The sequence below is a fragment of the Manacus candei genome, unplaced genomic scaffold (assembly GCF_025592945.1).
Source record: "Manacus candei isolate 608988 ecotype Guabito, Panama unplaced genomic scaffold, ASM2559294v1 h1tg000008l, whole genome shotgun sequence".
NCBI classification, from domain to species: Eukaryota; Metazoa; Chordata; class Aves; order Passeriformes; family Pipridae; genus Manacus; species Manacus candei.
The window spans coordinates 30,511,289-30,523,527 of NW_026138056.1; positions in this window are offsets into that span (position 1 = coordinate 30,511,289).

A 12,239-nucleotide genomic window follows, 5' to 3' on the forward strand; every position below is an offset into this window, starting at 1 on the left:
ACATGCAATAATATTATACCTCAATATTTATTGTTGGTAATTTCGTCTTTAACTTGCAAAACTCATGAGGTAGAAGGGATATGACAACTCTCTGCTCAACTGGGTGATAGTATAGTACTGTATAAGCGAGTGATTGTAATGAAGTTGGCACACAGAAAAAAAAAAAGAAGCAGTTTGGCAACTTTGAAACCTGTCAACTTGGACAGTCAGACCTTAAGAGGCAGGCAGATTTTAGTTCCTATATATATATATATATATGTACACACAAAAATTACTATTATTTTAAAAAAATGCTTTTTTAATGGGAATACCACTGAATTCTGAAAGCAGGAAATAAATCTCTGCAGTCCCCCCTGAAACTGCCACATTCATTTACAGATTTTTTTTAATAGATTTCTGAATTTCTCAAATGTCTGTCATCCCTTCTACACAGGGAACTGGAACACCAAAACCAAAGCTTTTGATATCCCTCTGGAAATTCACCCTGCAGGCCCAATTCTTCCTTTCTCCGTTTCCATTTCTTTTTTTTTACCCCAGATGTGGAGTACTGCAGTAGAAAAAACATTGTTCATAAATGTATGGGAGGTGTGTGTGTGTGGTGGGGGATGAGGTTAAGCTCCGTGTTCAGACCTTTGAAAATATTAAATCATATTCAATTTCTGACATGAGTTCCTAGTTTTAGCAAATTTGGCACTTAAATACAATGGTCGCATTGGTTCCCTGCTGCAAGTATTGTTATAATCAGCTCTGGACTGATGAGAGAGAAGGGCATTATTTGACTCCTATTTCTAAACATAAAGCTTTCATAGAAGCAGTTTTCCTCTGACTTTTGAACTCTGGGATTCAGGGAGCCAAAGAGATTCAGTTGTACTGGGACAAGCTTAATAACAAATGCTTTTCACTTTTGAGGTTCAGTGACATGATACAAGAAGACAAGATATCAGGGCTGTAATCACCACTGTTTTATGACAGCCTGACAAATGCTTGAAATTGCTGTAAACAGGACACATCTTCAACTGGCATGTGACAGGGTCTTTCCATTAAAGTTTACATAATAGTGCTCATTTATACAAGCTGATAATAAGCCAAAACATGCATTTGTTTGGGTTTTTTTTCTTGTCACGTACAAGAATTTAGGAAGAACCTGAAAAAATGATCTCTTTGTGTGAGCAGGAAAGGAAAAGCAGACATTTTGTCTTATTTTATATCTTGGTTTTCACTTGAGAGGATGTGAGTTTTTAAACGTAGAGCTGCATATGTACGTTTCTAGGCCATGAACTTACATGCACATGGCACAGGTGTTATTCTTGGGGCTGTCCTGTACAGGGCCAGGAGTTGAACTTCAACGATCCTTGTGGGTTCCTTCCAACTGAGCATATTTTCTGATTCACACATAGGTCATAGACTTTGCCAGCACAAAACACATTGAGCACAAACAGAACACAATTGGCATTAGATGTGGGTTTTTTTAGGGATAAGTAAAGCCAGATTTATTCTACATTATGACCTGCGTTTCTTGGGAAGAAAGGTTTATTCAACCTCGTTTTAAAATCGCTAAATCCAATGTTTCAGAGAGAAAATAGAAGCCATACTTAAATTATGAGAAGCATATTAGAAGGCATTTAATATAGATTCATCAACAGGTGACTGTGTGTTAGGATACTTAGAATAATAAAGAGAGTCTCTAATTTTTATGCAATGAACTTTTGAGTACTGTGTTCAGCTCTGGGGCCCAGTATAAGGAAGACATGGACTTGTTTGAGCAGGAGCATCTCCTCTTTGAGGAAAGACTGAGATTGTTGGGATTGTTTAGCTTATAAAACTGGGAGACTTTGCAGCAGCCTTCAGTATTTAAAGGTGGCCTACAGGAAAGATGGAAGGAGTTGGTCATCAGGGAGTGTTCTGATAGGCTGAGGGGTATTGCTTTTAAATTGAAAGATCCTAGATTTATATTACACATTATGAGAAACTTTACTGTAGCTACAGGCTAGTCAGTCTCACCTCAGTGCCTGGGAAAATCATGGAGCAGTTCCTCCTGGAAACTGTGTTAAGGCACATGGAAAATAATGAAGTGACTGGAGACAGTCAACATGGCTTCACTAAAGGCAAAACATACCTGGCAAATTTGGTGGTCTTCTACAATAGGGTTATGGCAGTGGTGGGTGAGGGAAGGGCAACAGTCTTGTGGAAAGCATTTGACACTGTCCTGCCTGACATCCTCGTATCTAAACAGAGACATGGATTTGATGGATGGACCACTTGGCGGATAATTCATTGGCTGCACAGCCACAGACAAAGGGTAGCAGTTATCAGCTCAATGTCCAAGTGGAAAGCAGTGATGAGTGGCATTACTCAGGGGTCAGTACTGGGACCAGCACTGTTTAACATCTTAGTTGTCAACATGGGCAATGGCACTGAGTGCACCCTCAGCAAATTTGGCAATGACACCAAGCTATGTGGTGCAGTCAACGTGTTGGAGGGAAGAAATGCCATCCAGAGGGACATGGTCAGGCTTGAGAAGTGGGTCTGTGTAAACCTCATGAAGTTAAACAAGACCAAGTGTAAGGTCCTGCACCTGGGTTGGGACAATCCCAAGCACAAGTACAGGTTTGGTGGAAAATGGATTGAGACTAGTCTTGGGGAGAAAGACTTCAGGGTTTTTGTAGATGAAAATCTCAGCATGACTCAGCAATGCGCTCTTGCCTACCACATCCTGGGCTGCATCAAAAGAGGCATGGCCAGCAAGTCAAGGGAGGTGATTCTCTCCCTCTATTCTGCTCTTAGTTTACCTCCTGTTATTGCTTAACTAGCCTTTTATTCTAAAGATTTTTTCTCTGTGTCCTGGCTTCCAGTGGATTAGCTTTCTATCTGCAGTTTTTGTACGAATTTATTTTTGCAGTTGTGGGTTTGTTGTTTGAGGTTTTTTTTTTTTTCTGTTCATTTTGAGCATTAACTGGCTTGATTCAAAGATGCTAGCTGGGCTGGAGCTTGTTCCTGCTACTTAATGGGATTGTAATTTTTCACCCACATGGTCTCTCAGTCTTGAGGTTGAATTTATTCTTTCCTTTGTAACCATATCCATTATATGGTTTTTCGTTCTTTTCATGGTTGACTGGATAGAACTGACCAATTAATTGTGACTTATTAAATCACCGAAGGTCTAAAGATATTTCTATTTAGATTTGCAGTCTGACAGAGTTAAAGCTATAGGAACAATTAGTCAGTGCATGTTTTTGGAAAATTTTACTGTGCCCTTTGAGGAGAATTGAACACGTTTGTGGTTAAATATATTTATGTAAATAAATTAATAAACAACACATTGGAAAGAGTTCTACCGCCATAAGTGGTTCTACAAAGAGTCTGAAAAGATGCATCATAAGCCAATTCCTTGCGTACACTTTCACCACTACCAGTCCTGTGAATGCTGGCAGATCACCTTTCAGGTAAAGAAATGATAGAAATGATAATACATTGTATCTTTTTTCCTAATATCTGAGTGCATTTTGTGACATCTACTACTAGATGACATGGTCCAGATGACCTCTTGGACCCTACCTGTACAAATTTGCTTGTGAACTTTATCTTTTCTCAATTTTCCATCTATGCAGAGCAATACAATGAAAGCAAATCAAAACTGTCTTTTAAGTTCCAACACAGAGACTTGAGATTTGATAAATTGTATTGTAATTATGATTACTAGTACTTCTTGTACTAAAAAGTTTCAACTTCCAAACCTTTAAAATAATTATATATCTAATTACATGGATTTAAACCTAAGGTATTTTTGTCTCATTAATGATTGCCTGGTTAATGACACATTATAAAATATTGTATAAACTTCTGGGAAGGTTTGTCAGGTTAAAGGCCTTAAGAATGATAGACATATTCAGGCCTTTCTTCTTTCATTTTTAAGAAATGCTTTTAAAAAATTGTAAAGTGGGATCTTTCAAAGCTGTTTAAAGGGGAATTTTACTACACTTTACAAGGGAACAGAGAACAAGAGTTAATCATAATTTGTTCTGAGACTGGAACGATACAGCTGTATCATGCTTGCTCTCTTTAGGCTACTTAGCTTTGTGAAAATGTAAAGGTAATTCTTTTCTGATGTCATACTGCTCTCACGCAGCCTCGCATTTTGGAATTTCCAGTTCAATGCGCTTCTCAATGCATCGTTACATATTGTATCCTGTGGCCATGTCAACCCTCTTTGCAACATACCCTTTAATAAGGTGAAAAACTAGCTGAGAATACACTATTTGCAAAGAAACTATCCCTTAGACTGTAGTCACTTCTAAAATTTGTCACTCCATTGATGCATGTTCTCGTTAATTAATGCATAAATATTCCCTGCATTGCTAAGATATTTATATCTGATATTTAGGCATTGAGGAGCTCTGAAAAACACTGTTCAGCTATCACCTAACCCTTAATTTGTACCATTGGCCGTCAGCAATTTTTCTAGGTACCTGACACAATTGGCTTTGCTTGGAGTTCTCAGTTATAACTAACTTGCTCATCTTTGTGTATCTGCATTGCTTTTAGAAGACTGACCGTTTGTAGGTTGAAGAGCAGGACACCAAGGTGCCTTTGTAGTTTTAGCTGTGGGAATTTCTGAGACAGATAATTCTTTTTCCTTTTCCCCCCTTTTCCTACAGTTGAAGGAGCTGTCAACATACAGTATTTTCTATACTTTTCTTGTGACATATCATCACAGAAGAGATATGCTAATACTATTGTTTAAGTAAATATATAATTTCATTTATAAATGAAAACAAATACACTTGAAACAGTGATCAGGGATGAATTTCATCACATTAGCATGGCATTGGCTTGTTCCTTTGTGTGGTCTTGACTTTATTAGTCAATATTTGTCATTTTTGATCAGTAATGTATATGTTCCACCTGTCTTGGTCTATTTTTGGTGCTTCTACTTTAATTTGTATTAGTTTGGTGTGACATACAATTGCAAGTTAATCTTAATTATAGGAAAAGAATCATCTAATTCAAATTAATAGATCACATGATGGTTTTAAATTTATCTTCTCTGTCACACACAAATGTTCCATCCACTGCAGAGGTTACTAAATAAACCTTTTGAAAAATTATTCCTTCTTCTACAACCAGAGTTTGAACACAATGTACCATTTTCTGACAGCCTTTGGATTAGATATGTTCTCAGACAGATTGGTTTGTAAAAAAAATGAAAACCAAAAGTCATCTCCAGAATTTTATGCTGCCCATCTGCTCCCATGATCTGCTTTTTGTTTGCTTCTTTCCTATCTTATAACACCCAGTTTGTAAGGTCCTCTACATCCCTTGCATTTTCTAGAACATGTCTTCATGTGAATTTGTCCTGGAATTTTATCTTAGACTGCATTTTAAAATTGAATAAATAATAAAAAAATTAAGGAACATATGCAAGCTTCTTGTAAATACTTTAAAAAAATTACTCTTTGATTATTTGTTTGTATTGCATGACAGAAAAAGACCATTTTTTGCAGTCTGGTATGTCACATTTGACAAACAAAAGTTGTAATCTAACATTTCTATCCCTTAAATTTGACAATTGTCTCTTTATGTAACAATATTTTAACAAATCTTTAATCTCAATGGATGTAAGCTTCTAATTTGGTTATACTAGTAGATCTTAATAAAGGAAATCTTTTAAAACAAGATAATGAATCTATGATAGTGGTTCACTAAAATTTATCAACTTCTGAAGATTAATGAAGTCTACTGACTTTTCCTTATTTGAAATTTTTTTAGAGAAATTAAAGTACAAGGACTAAAGATATAACTTTTTATTATGGAATAATAACAAGTTTTGCTAAATATCAGAAATAGGTTGTGATCCCTAAAGATCTTTTTTCAAATCTTAAACACCGATGTGGTGAAATAGAAATACAAAACATCTGTTCTTAATGCAATTAACTGTCACATATTTCTCTCTTAGGCTGGCTGGATATGTTCCTGCAAAGCAAAAGTTTTTGCTAGTTTTAATTATGTAATTAGAAACTTCTCTTGATTAGGCAAGTGAGCTACAAGATACTATATTTAACGTTTCCTAATTTAATTCATAGGACTAATAAACACAATGATAAACCTAAGTTAATATTTTTGAGCCTGAGATCTCTTTTTATATATTCCAAAATGTATAACTCAAAGCTAATAAGATGTTATACTCAGGAAAGAAATCTATGACTGGGATAATACTTTAATTTTTACTATAGAAGGAACTAATTTATGTGTCACTATTTTCCTGCCTGCTGTTACTTTTATGGTAGAAAGTACTGTTTCTGATTTTTCTGATGCACCAATATAATACTGTACTTGTGACTGAGAACAGTTTTTGCTGAAGAGCCCAAGAGGAGCCACAATGCATTTCTTCACATACTTTTGAGTTGCATGTGTTACACTTACTAACTTTGAAAGAGAAAGTGTAAGCACGACACTTTTGGTGAGTCAGATTTTCAATCCAAGTTTCTGAAGCCTGTTTACTAATTCATTGGCTGGGGAGTCTTGCTTCTTAGACGCTGAAACGATTCTGAAAAACATTTCCAGCATGTCAAATTAGCTTGTTTTCAGATAATGGTATCCATACAATTAATACACGTAATGCAGTGTCTTACCTCCAGATGTGTAAATTGTTTTGGAAGCAATTAGGGAATTTTTTTCAGTTCAGACATGAAAAATGCCACCAGTCCATTGATTAAAATTTTGCATGTTACTTATTCATGTACTTTCTCACTCACTGAACAATTTATTTAAAGTATTTTTTAACTGTCTTGAAAAGATTTAGCATGAAGTTTAGACTACAGGAACTGTGAAGACAAAAAAGTCTCTAAAAGCTTGTATTGTTCTAGCAGTCCCTCATAATGATGCTTATAGTCATGAAGATGAAAATAAAATTCTACAGAGGGATCATTTCAATTTTAATATCTAAAATGTAAAAGTTGAGTCAATCCTCCATCCGCTCTTTTATCTATTGAGTCTAATATTAATCTTGAATTCGAACTAATGTTAAAAAACAAGTTCTGAATATTATATAATTAAATCGAAGAATTGTGCTTCTTTTGTTTTAAAAGGAAAAAAGGGATAAGTGTCATGTGCTAATTGCCAGAAAATTAAAATCAAAATGAATTGAAAATTTTCTAGAGTGTATACTGCAGTGTAAGTGTTCATTTTAGTCTTTTGTTATGTAAGTGAAATGTTCTTGAATCTCTCTATGGAGTATGTTGAAAGGCCAAAAAAACTGAGTAGGTTCTAACAGAAGTTATTGGTCATTCTTTCTAACAGAAAACAAAAGAAACAAAGAAAAAAGGGCAACTATCAGATTGGCATATAAGAAGACAGATTAAATATGTCTTCAATTTAACACTTACTTTATCCTGTGAATTCAGATGAAAATGATTAGTTTGGGTTTTTTTGTTTCTAAGAAAGGTTTTCACTGTAAGTTAGTGGACTTGCGTAAGAAATAATCCAAACTATTTTTCTCATTATAAAAGTGAGTCTTCTTCATGATTTTCAGTAATATGTATTTTTCAGGTGATCATAGTATTTAGAACAGTTGATCTATCTCGGGACTCTGTTTTTTTATGTAGACTACCAGTAGGTAAAAAAAACCTCAAACAAACTCCCTTAAACTCAACTGAGGAGTAAAAGATGGGTCTATACAGACAGGTGGGAGAGTACAAGGAAAAAATAAGACAACAGTCTGAGTAGAAATAAAATTCTCATAACTGTATTGTTTTATTTCCTAATGAACTGTTTAAATAAAAGTTTTTAATAACAATCTGCAAGAAAACAGTGAATTAACTCTTTCAGAATGGAAGAAGCATTCTGGGTGAAAAAGGTAGGCACTGTAAAAAAAACAACAAATGGAATATTCATTGACTAGAGATAAGAGTTTTTGCTCTGTTAAGAGTCTTAAATATAAATAAATTAGTTATACTGCAAAATAAGCAAATACTACTTTGAAATATTTTCTTAGAAGTCTGCCAAGGGAAATGGGATATTTCATTCCTAGATGAAACTGAAGTTGACAGTAGGTTGGATTTTCCATCTAAAGTGCTGGGCTTCCATGATGAAATCCTGGCTCTTTTCAAGTTAGTGACTAGATAAGAAGAGACAAGGTATGAGGTAGTATTTTACTTATTTTCTTTAATCTCTTTATACATGTTCATGGACAATAAAAAGAGCAACATACAAATGCAAAAGAAACTACTCAATTGACAAAAAAATAGGATAAAGAGCACTATTTTGCAAAGAGTTAACATGGGAAAAAAGTTAAATAAATGGGAATTTTTGTGCCTTTGATAAAATCTTCTCTTTACTAACAAAACTGATAAATGTGGAGTACTGAAGACAGTTAAAAATTGGCCTAAGTATTTTAGACAGATGGTTATCTACAAGTCACATTGATTTCCCTGAGAAACCGAGTGATCGGTTTTTGTAAAAATTTGTCCCACGTGGCTAAGAATCTAAATATAGGTCTGACTTTAGGCTGAGTTTCAAAATATTTGTCTAAGTCCTTTTTCATTTTGTTTTCTGCATTAAGCGAACTTCGAATGAATGGGCAGATACTCTAAGTGACATTTTGAAGAGGTGATCGCTGAATCACATTAACTCAAAATAGTTATCTGGGTCTAGTTTCCTCATAGGTATTTCCAGAATAGTGTCCTGTCTACCTTGAAAAGTGAATCTAAATTAATGAAAAAACTACTGAGCTTGGAGCTATCTTCTTTTAAATATGATTTGCCAGTCTTTGTCCCAGAACTCAAGACAAATTTTAATTGTAGATGCAGAGTGCAGTTGCACTTCTGACGCATATTTGTGCATCTCTACCTCAATCTGACATTGAATTTACATAGGTGAAGAAAGTATTGTGTATCTGATAACAACTACAGTAAAAAAGATACCAGGGTATGATACACAACTATGAAGGAAGCAAGTATAAACAGAGAGGAGCTGAATCTGCTGCACAGCTGGTGGGAAGTGATGAAAGAGAATTTATTTCTTGAAGCAGAATAGGCATGGTGTCACTCTAGCATATTCCTGGTGACTTTGAGATTTAGAGTGCCAATACAGGTTTTAGGGCTAATTTAGCTTTGAAAATAACTTTTCTTGAATTTAGATGTTTCAGAGGGTATCTGTTCCTATTTTCGGTGAAAACAAATTCTAGATTAATTTCTTCATAGGTCTCTGGACAGAGTGTCACTGCAAACATGCACCTCAAATAGGTAATTCGGTAGTGGGTGGATGTTTACATGTATAACCAGAAGAAGCAGCTATCAATATTGATGAAAAACATAGTTTTGCTCCTACTCTTAAGGAAAATTTATTAGATAATAAGTAGACATTTTCATTGTGGATAGTTGGTACATCCTGTAGTTATGGAAAGTTTGAATTCTGGGAAATTTGAACATTAGTTCCAGATGTCAAAGAAGAGTCTGTTCTCCTTATTATAAGCAGGAAAACAAAAAAAAATAATTTTGTATGTGTTGTTATATTTCTAGAAGAAAGTCGATTGGCAAAATTTTATTCTCTAGTGAATATGCTGGAGGCATACCATCCTCTTCAGACAGTTTTCTGGGTTTCTGTATAACAAAGTATTTTTTATTGCTATGACTAAACTAGATGAAAAGAAATTGAAACTCTGCCAATCTTTGAAAAATAACAGTTGCTAAAATGAAAAGAATTACTGTGAAACACACGGAATCTGTTCTAGGAATTCTACTAAGGGCTTAATTTGGGAGGCAACTACTATATTTTCACCAGTAGAGGATGATAAAATTTTTCAACTCCCAATTCTAGGAAATTACTTTTCTGTTCTCCTTACCCTCATGCTATCTCATCCATGTCTTTTTATGTGATAGGCAAAGTTATGCAAGCTTAGAGAAGCAAGAAAATGCTCTTAACCAGGGGAGAGGAGTAGTGGCAAGTAGCATAGCAGTGTTTATAACTTGAAAGAAAGATTAAACATTGAAGCATAGGAAGAAGTGAGTAAGATGTTTACAGTGAAAGAAAAAGTGCGAACCCTCGAGGTATTGAAGATCAGTATATAACTTTCCTTCATTTTGGTTCTAGAAATTTTGGCTTTTACAGGGTAGTGAAATCTGCTAAAAGAAAAGGGTTTCAGGAAAACTTTAAGCCTAATTTAAATGGAGATATTTTTCAGGCCATTTAGTCTCATTCATATTTTTAGAAAACATGTAATGAATCATTCTAATTATATTTAAAATATGGATGAATAACTTCCCCTGTAAGCTGTATGTATTTTTTATTCTTCATATGTTTGATCATCGCAAAAGAAATTTATATTTACATTGTTCATTTCCAGTTTACTTTAATTCAGTGTATCTGAGTTTGTACATTTTATCAAAAGAAGTAGCATTAAAAAATTCTCCCTTATATGATCTGGTCCCTTTCACAATTCATAAAAATGTTTCATAGTTAATTTTTCTCACTTCTAATATTGATGTCCTTCTAATATTTTGTTAACACTGCATTTCTCTCCTCTGTGTATTTTTTACCATCTCACATCCAGTAAATACCTCGTAATGTCATTTTGTGCTGGTTTTGGCTGGGGTAGAGTTAATTTTCTTCACAGTGACTGGTATGGGGCTGTGTTTTGGATTTGTGCTGAACACAGGGTTTATAATACAGAGATGTTTTTTGTTATTACTGAGCAGTGTTTGCACAGAGCTGAGACCTTTCCTGCTTTTTGTACTGCCACAAGGAAGTAAGGGGTGCATGGGAGGCTGGGAGGAGATACGGTCAGGACAGTGATCCAAACTGAACAAAGGAATATTCTATACCATATGACATCATGCCCATCATATAAAGTTGGGGGAAGAAGGAGGAAGGGGGGGAGCGATGCCATTTGTCTTCCCAAGTAATCATTACACATGATGGGACCCTACTCTCCTGGAGATGGCTGAATACCTGCCTGCCCATGGGAAGCAGTGAATTAATTCCTTGCTTTGTGCATGGTTTTTGCTTTCTCTGTTAAACCGTCCTTATCTCAACCCACGAGTTTTCTATCTTTTACAATTCTGATGTACCAGTCCTGTTGTGTGGGGCTTACTGGTTGGGGTTAAAACATGACCCCTTTTGTTTTTATGCTGAAGAGTATGGATCTTGCTTAGTTGCAATCCATAAAAAATGTCCTAAGTCAGACTGTTGGCCCATCTAGCCCAATATTCTGTCTCTCAGATTGACAAAGGAAATTATATTTAGGGAAGGACAATAGGTATTATGATACTGCTTTTTCATAGAAAAAAGTCTTCCAAATGGGAGCAATTTTCACTTGCACTCACTTTTATTATGGTATACCTGTCATGAAATGATCCTAGTGTTTATGAAAATCAGGTATATTGTCCAGTGGCATAAGTGTAATTTCACGTTTCTATAAGGTGTCTTCTGGACCCAAGTCTCTTGTACATACAGAGCTGTTATCATTCTCTTCACAGCAATTCAAATAATAAAATTTATTCTTCAGATTCTTTCATGAATGAAAAGAGAAAGATGACTCATTCAAGTGGGGCACTTGAAATTATTTTAATTTAAAAAAATTGGAATTCCAGGATTACAAAATACATGTTTATGCTGGTGTCATGGTTTGAGAGCCCCAAAAATCCAATTCTCGAGTCCTAGCCCCCTCCCACATCTCAACCCAGTGACAAACCACGACAACTGGCTTATTTTTTTTTTTTACCGAAGGAAAATTAGATGCCTTACAGAAGAAAAATACAACCTAACTCTTAAAGACAGTTTTGTTCTCCTCAAGAGACATCAAGAGAAGGAATTAACAGCAAAACAATGAAGTAAAAATCAAGAACTATCAGGAATTAATTAAGACTAATACTTAGCTCAAAATAGGCATAGATGTAACACTGACTCAGGGACCAAGAAGCAGAAAAAATCCTTGCTATGTCTGTTGAAAGAAGGTAGATCATCACAATTTTCTAATGAATTTCTGTCATCTTTAACACAGAAGTGGGAAACTGTGGTATTTAAATAGAATAAGAAAAGTTTCTTTCCTTCTTTTTTACCTCTTGTAACAATATGAAATCTATTCAGAGATTTCTTTCAGTTGCACTAATTATTTAGCCATCATCAGCTGTTGTTCACAAGTTGTTGAAAGCAACAGGGAGACACTAAAGCAGATACTGTGATTACTTTCTAAAATTGCTGGTGTCTAGGCAGTTCAGCAGTCATTACCATGTAAGGTCGCTTAG